This window comes from Hesperophylax consimilis, chromosome 6 (assembly GCF_061612785.1).
Source record: "Hesperophylax consimilis isolate HC1 chromosome 6, BYU_Hcon_1.0, whole genome shotgun sequence".
Lineage (NCBI taxonomy): Eukaryota > Metazoa > Arthropoda > Insecta > Trichoptera > Limnephilidae > Hesperophylax > Hesperophylax consimilis.
This window is the reverse complement of record NC_142841.1, coordinates 32,440,378-32,448,244: the sequence shown is the minus strand read 5'-3', so window position 1 is coordinate 32,448,244 and position 7,867 is coordinate 32,440,378.

Genomic DNA, 7,867 nt, shown 5'->3' with positions numbered 1-7,867 from the left:
TAAGCACTACGAAAACGAATGTAAACGGAAAGAAGATTTTCTAATTCCAAAAAGCGAAGAGATATCATTTATTTTTCAGGTGGAAGGCGTGACCACTTACGTAAGTTAAACTTCCGTGAACATTAATTACCATAAGTTGGATCCATATGTAAACGCAGAGCCATCCCGAGCTTTTGGAATTTTATGAAACAGATACCCCTAATCTAACGTAGATATCAACAACAAAAGCCCTGAATTATCTACTATAATAAAGCAAATGTACAAAGTACTCCCACCGTCCACCAAACAAAATAATATCGCAGCAAATGTAACTCATAATCGGCCCACTAGATCCCACTGATGAGCGATATTGCCCACTGGTGTAGTACGTTTGCACTTCAATTTGTTTATTTAAAATAATTAAGTAGCTTCTTGTACTAATCTACTCATAACAGAATTGTAGCCTGAAACCATATAATAATTGTTACAATAATGCATACTAGGGAACCTTGATCTGATGGTTGAAACATAAACTTGAATTAACAACAAATATCAGGTCTATCCAACTGATAATTTACAATTTTATATAAAAAATCTTCCGTCACATTTCAATGAATGGAAAAAAATCATAATCTATTGATTCTATAAGAATTCCAAGTCTACAATTAAAATACCTCAAAAAAATTACATTGGACTCTTTCAATAATATTAATGTGATTACTGATTATTAAAGACAGGTGACCAAATTGTAGTTATATTCTAGAATGCTTCTAACGAGAGATGCGTACAGAATTTTTAATATAAAAAAAAAGATTTTTTTTTTAAATTATTGGAAATCCTTACTTTAAAAAACAACGTTTTCATAACCCTGTTAGCAATAGAATTTATGTTCAAAGATACGAAGCATAGTTTCTGGTCAAAAATGATGGCTAGAGCAAGAATTTCTACCACTGAAATTAAGTCAGTATTACACAATGAATAATTATATATTATTGGATGTTTAATTTTGTAGAACCTCATAACTTGACATTTGTTAATATTTACCTGAAGTTTATTGCCAGAACACCATTTGAAAAGTTATTAAGGTTCTCATGCAAGATTATGTAGTCTTGCACATAATCTTCATATCGTCGGCAAAGAGTAAAACATCGACAATGTAAAAATGTTGGTAACGTCATTGATGAAAATGATAAATAATAAAGGTCCCACATGCGAACCTTGGAGGACACCGCTGGTAACAATGATAGATAGGCAGTCATTGATCTTAAATCTAACATTACGTTTCAAATCGACTCACAATTGAAATCACAATTTTTTTAGTAACCATAGTTGAAGAATCCTATGGATAAATTAATCTTCTTACATTTCAAAGAATATATCTAAGTTGAGAATCTGAACTGAATAGTATCACGATTCTGTAGTTTGGTAATTACACGTCCATTTATATACCTTATACGAGTAGTGAATAGTTGTAATAGTAATGACAATAACACGTAGGTACACTTAATAACATTCCATATTCCTGGACGTTCGCGGTTGTCACTCTTCAGATAATTGTGTTTTATGTGAAAACCTAAATCTGTTTACCTACGTTAAATCGGTATCAAAATTTTATTTTAATAGAAAACTGGGGAACCCAACTTAGTAGCTTCAGTATTGCTTCCAATTCTCCTTCTTCTCACAATTTCCTAATAAAGTTTGCCAAAATAGGCTTCTTGAAGTGGAACTCTTGCAGTGGTGTTAACAAAAATAAAACTTGCATGTAGTTAACCAAATGTTTATTTCGCAAATTATGTTTTTCTTTCAAATCCACAATTAAACAAAATCTTGAAAGAATATAATCATTAGTATCAGATCTAAAATAAAATTTTATGAAGCAAAATGTATATTTTCTACTCCTTCTCTCTGAATGGGGGAATACTAAGGAATACGAGAACATACTGTCTATCCAGTTAAACACAAAAATCAGACACAAATTTAACAGAGATGACAATATATTTTTTTATGAATTTTTAAAAATTATTGTAAATATTATCTTCATACATTGAGAATTTGTACCCGCTAAGCTACTGCAAGTAGCTTGTCAGCAACAGCTTTGTTAAAAAAATATACTTAATACAGTATTTTTACACATGATACAATATAAAATTTTGTATTATACTAGTAAATTACATATTTTTATACATCCACCGTGTTTTTCAGACACATTTTTCGGGAATGTTACAATTAAGTGATTTCATATAGAATTTAAAATTTTATATCAATATTTTGATAAAAAAATAACCACTTTCACAAAAACTTCAACATTTTCTAACAGTTTTACGAAATGTAAATATTCGTTTTTATCCTCTCCTGTTAAGTTTTCATTTGTGGGTTGAAGGGTTTTACCAAGCCACACTCCACATAATGCGATATAATTATATAACATAATACAATATTATATAATATAATGGTATATAATACATACAATATTTTATTTATTTATTACATAATACAATATTATGTATCTCAATATTTTTATACGTAATACAGTATTTCTAAGAAAATAGTAAATAAAAATAATAATCATTAAAATAGCAAGTCAAAGGTACCTACAACATTTTCTTTTATCATCATAATCTATTTGAATGCATTAATGTTATAGATCTGGTTGTATATTACTACATCAACATGCCATCACGCAAAGTACCTACTTATAATAATATAATATAATGGATTACAGTAAACAAATAGGTACTTACCTATATATTAATAGATCCAAGGTATTCTTAGAAAAAAGTGAACAATAATTTGTGAGTCTGTAACAGCTGACCGAGTAAGAATAAATTATAATTATAAAAGTGTGTTTATACCTAATTTACGCGGTAACAAGGCAACATTTTTTTTCCATTATTTCTGGCTTTCACCCTTCAAGGGGGTTCTTGGCCATCATTTAAAATTATTGAGAAATGAAAGGTGAATTCAAATATTAATTTTATTTAAATAGGCAAATTTCAAAATTATAATGAATATTGGAGTCGAGTTCAGACTTAGAAGAGATGAGATGTTGAATGGAGGGGAGGCAATTTTAGATAAGGCTTGATAGAAGAGAAAATATTTGTTTAGAGAGGGACAACCAAAAAATATGTGATCTAAAGTTCCCACTTCTAGACCACAGAATGTATAATCTGGGGAGTCAAGGACGTGAATTTTAAAAAGATGGGAAGGAACGGAACAATTTCCGATCCTCATTCGAATAAGTGAAGAAATTTCTTTTTTGGAAAAATGAGGGAATTGCTGAAACCACGGTTTTGATGGAATAGTCCTTTGTATTGAGGCATAGCAGGCTCCCTTGGATTGACTAGCAATGTGCCAATACTCCGACCAAACATTGCGAACAAGGCAACTTAGTACAGTGGAAAATTCAATACACTCTTAAAAAGTGATATAAAGTTAAAAACCAAAATAATAAATAGGTTACATTGGGCTAGGTTAAAAGGCCATTTTTGTCACTTTTAATGACTTTATATCACATTTGAATTGCCACTTTACTGAACGCTTTACAAACCAAACAAAAATAAAAACCATTTATCTGTAGTATTTGGGCACTAATGAAAAAAGTTTATATTTGTTACCAAGTTGTTGTATCGCTTTATGTTGATGAATCTGAAAAAATACTTAGTTATTTCATTCGTTAGTTCTTCTTGAGACCGCCTGCAGAGATAAGCATGTCAAGGCTGTTGAATAAAATATGGAAATGGAGGAAAAGTAATCATTTTCTGCAGAATGAATCTAAAATACGAATTACCAGAATGACTGTAATAATAAAATATAAAACATGGCATAAAATAAAGTCGCTATATTGAGAAATGTTTTCTAATAAATTTATTAAAGTATTTACCTAAGTGACGAAATACTGCATTAGTTGATCCGGTTTAGAGATTTGTCGAATGCATTTTACAAATAACTCTACTTATAATTGATACTGATTAATATGTAATATTTTAAATTTAATTCATATGAAATAATATAATCATGGAATATTTGCGTCACGTTTTAGACCAGTGAAGTGGTTTACGGCGATGCACTACGCAGTAATTCAAAATCAAGTGTTTTTGGTTTGAAAATTTGGTCGCCTAGAAATGTTTCAAATGCTTTAATTAAATACTACGAATAGAATACATCCTGGCCTTTGAAATAATCGAGTATTTTTTAAATAAGTCTTTTTATAAGCCCAGAAAAAAATAATTTATAAGGCCTATGAAAACTGTTTAAAGTTCAAAATCTCCTACTTATGAACCTATTTTCAGTTATGGTTTTTTGTATAAAATGGCAAATTAAGTTATTTATAAAATGATGGAAAAACATTTAAATATTTGTGCCTGAACCTCCACAAAATAAAATAAAAGGCACTTTGTGGCCACGTTTTTTTCTTGCATAAATCAAAACAGGTGGATGGTGTTAAGCGGGAATTTAAGCCATATCGCCATCTACGTAAGGTGTGTTGTTGATAGCGGCTCGATTCAATATATTACACGACGTAGTGCATCGCCTTAAATGGTAAAAGTCCCGAAGAATTCTATCTTAGCACGAAGAAGAACCAATATATCTTAGCACCAGAATGAATTACGGAATTGAATTAAAGTCGATGTAATGCAGTTTTTTAACAGTAACATTGTGGTATACAGTAGTGAATGGTGGGAGAAGTCGGTGGCGCCCGAGAAAGACATTAGCAATAGCGAAGCATTGCGGGGATTACTAGTATTTTATAATTACATCGAACATGTGCTTTTCAAAAATAGAATGTTGAAAAATTACAACAATTTTTAAAATATATTTATATAATATTTTTATTAAGTCTTATCATAAATATGATTGCATTATTTTTTAGTTTATAATCCAACGCCATTCGATAAAAAATCAAAGTAATCAATTAGCAGGTAATTCCACTAATCAGTTCACAATATAATGCAGAATTAAGTCAGAGTTAATCCTTTTATTTCTCAAGTATTATTTGCATTGTCGTCAATAAATAAAATCTAGCAATTCATCACCTTGGTTCGCATAGGTCCAGAGTCTAAACACGATGTGTCTGAGATATAAATAAATAAACATCATCATAATGCATGTATATTTCACCATTTAAAAAAATTGAGTATTTCTACCCTTGAATTTTATTATATGATGAAATTTCAGGAAATCATCATAAATGTAAATCACATCCAAAGGGATGAAAATGTTGGTTACTTGATGAAAATGTTGGTTAATTGCATCCGTAATTAAGGCGATGCATTACGTCGTGTAATATTTAGAATCGAGCCGCTATCAATAACACACCTTACGTAGATAGCGATAAGGCTTTCACAGCTTTCCGGCTTTCAAGATTCACGCTTCAAACCATTCACCTGTTTTGATTTATGCAAGAAGAAAACATGGCCAAAAGTGCCTTTTATTTTGTTTTGTGGATGTTCAGGCATAAATATTTAATTTTTTCCGATCATTTTATAAATAACTTAATTTTCCACAATATGCAATAAAACCATAGCCGAAAATGGGTTCGTAAGTAGGAGATTTTGAACTTTAAAGCAGTTTTCATAGGCCTAATAAATTATTTTTTTCTGGGCTTATAAAAAGACTCGATTATTTCAAAGGCCAGGATGTATTCTACTCACAGTATTTAATTAAAGCATTTGAAACATTTCTAGGCGACCAAATTTTCAAACCAAAAACACTTGATTTTGAATTACTGCGTAGTGCATCGCCGTAAACCACTTCACTGGTCATGAGGAGGAAGGTTAGAAAGTACCTGGATATTCTGATATGGTCACCAAACACGGCTAAAGCCATTTCAAGCAACGTATCAATTCTGAATGGTGGTCTTACACCAGGACGATACTGAGAGTATCTTCTACTCTGGAAACGTGATTTTTTTATTCTAAAAACTAGACTAAATTGTGAAAAAATCAAATTAATCAATTTAAATTTACTTGCGCACGCCGGGATTTGAGCTCGTGACCTCCGGATTACTTACCTTTTGGCCGTGTTATTCTAATGGTCCGTGAAATTCACGCCTGTATTATACGGAAATTGAAAATGCTTGCACAAACTTTAGTTCAGTAAATTTTAAATATTATTAATCACCGAAAAAGAAGATTATACTAAAAAATCCAAACTAAACATAATTCAGTATTCATTTGTATATTCACATTTCTTGGATACACCCTTTCCTTCATTCACATTCATGCATCGTCTCGTACTTAAATATTTATCAATTAGATGGTTCCCGTTATTTTAACTTGATCATGCCATGCATCCAAGCTTCCCTGATCTTCTTACGTTCTTTGCACAGATCGAATTGTCATCGATATATTATTATTCAAATATATATTAAATTATATTCGATATAATAAATATATATTAATTGATATTCGATATAATAAATATGTTTTAAACTTATATTTGATGTAATAAACATATATTAAATTATATTCGATAAAATAAATGTATATTAATTGATATTCGATATAATAAATATGTATTTATTTATTAATTTTCGGGAAATCGAGAGTTTACATTTAATCAGTTTGTACGTATTATTTAGTAAAATAAAACCAATTATGGATTTCCTCCTTGTGACTTTACCTCTACTGAGACAGCATAATATGGAATAAGTATATTAAATTTAAAATTGTGAGAAAGGAATATGAATTAAAAAATTTATATAAAACAAAAGATTATATAAAATGAAAAAATTACAAAACAATACATTTATAGCCATGGAGAGAGGTTGTAGATATAACTCAAATCATAATAGAGATATAAACAATAGAGACATAAACATTATTCACAAACCATCAGAGAAATATTCTTTTATGGACCTCTTGTAAAAATTATATTCTCCCGACACATTTATCTTTTTCAACGTAATTCAAAGTTTGTATCTTAAAATGAAATTAAAAACATATATTTTCTTCTCAACATCCACTGTCTATTCAAAACAAAATAAATAAATAGTATTGTTCAATGAACGAATTCCCTTAATTAGAGAATTTTAATTAAATGGTTCAAAACCAATGGTTTGAAGCATTTATTAAATAGCGGTGTAAACAAAGTTTGTTATTTTCATTAAATTATGAAATAGCGATAATTATCGCTACATAAAATTACATTTATTATGGCTATATAAACTCCAAGATATCTATGAGCAAATTGTAAATAAATTTAATTCATATTGCACTCATTGGCTATCAATATGTATTATACATGGTGTTTGGAAATTCATAGTGGAAGCAGGAAACTGTTACATCACGTTTGGAGTCATATTGAAATTAATCGGTCGCTAGGGGGTAATAGACATAACATGGAATAAATTTAAAAATACTAAATGCTGTAGAAATGAGATCCTTGAGGCGAATGTGTGGTAAAACTATGTATGATCGTGTGAGAAATGTAGATTTGCTGATGTAAACGTAATGAGTAAAATTAAGAAAGGGACGCTTAGAAGGTTTGGGCATGTAGAGTGAATTAACAAGGAAATGTGTATGGAGAATATATGACGCAAATATGAATGGTGGAATAAGTCGTGGACGTCCGAGGAAGAGATGGCACGATCAAGTGAATCAGATACTTGAGTCGGGCCATGTTAAGAATCAGAATAATAGAAGATTATTTATGAAACGTTGTATGAATGTGAATGAGGCAAGGAGTGTGTGCCAAGACCGATTTGTTCGGCGGCCTGTCATCTCTGCCTACTCCTGTGGGGAAACGGCGTTATGTTTAGTTAGTTAGTTAAATTAAAAAAAAATATATCTAAATGATCAGATCGAAAAAAATGTGTTTTTAGGTTGTGCATGTGATGTAGATTCACCAGTTTCCCGCGAGTACTACTAGTTTCCAGACACCCTGTATT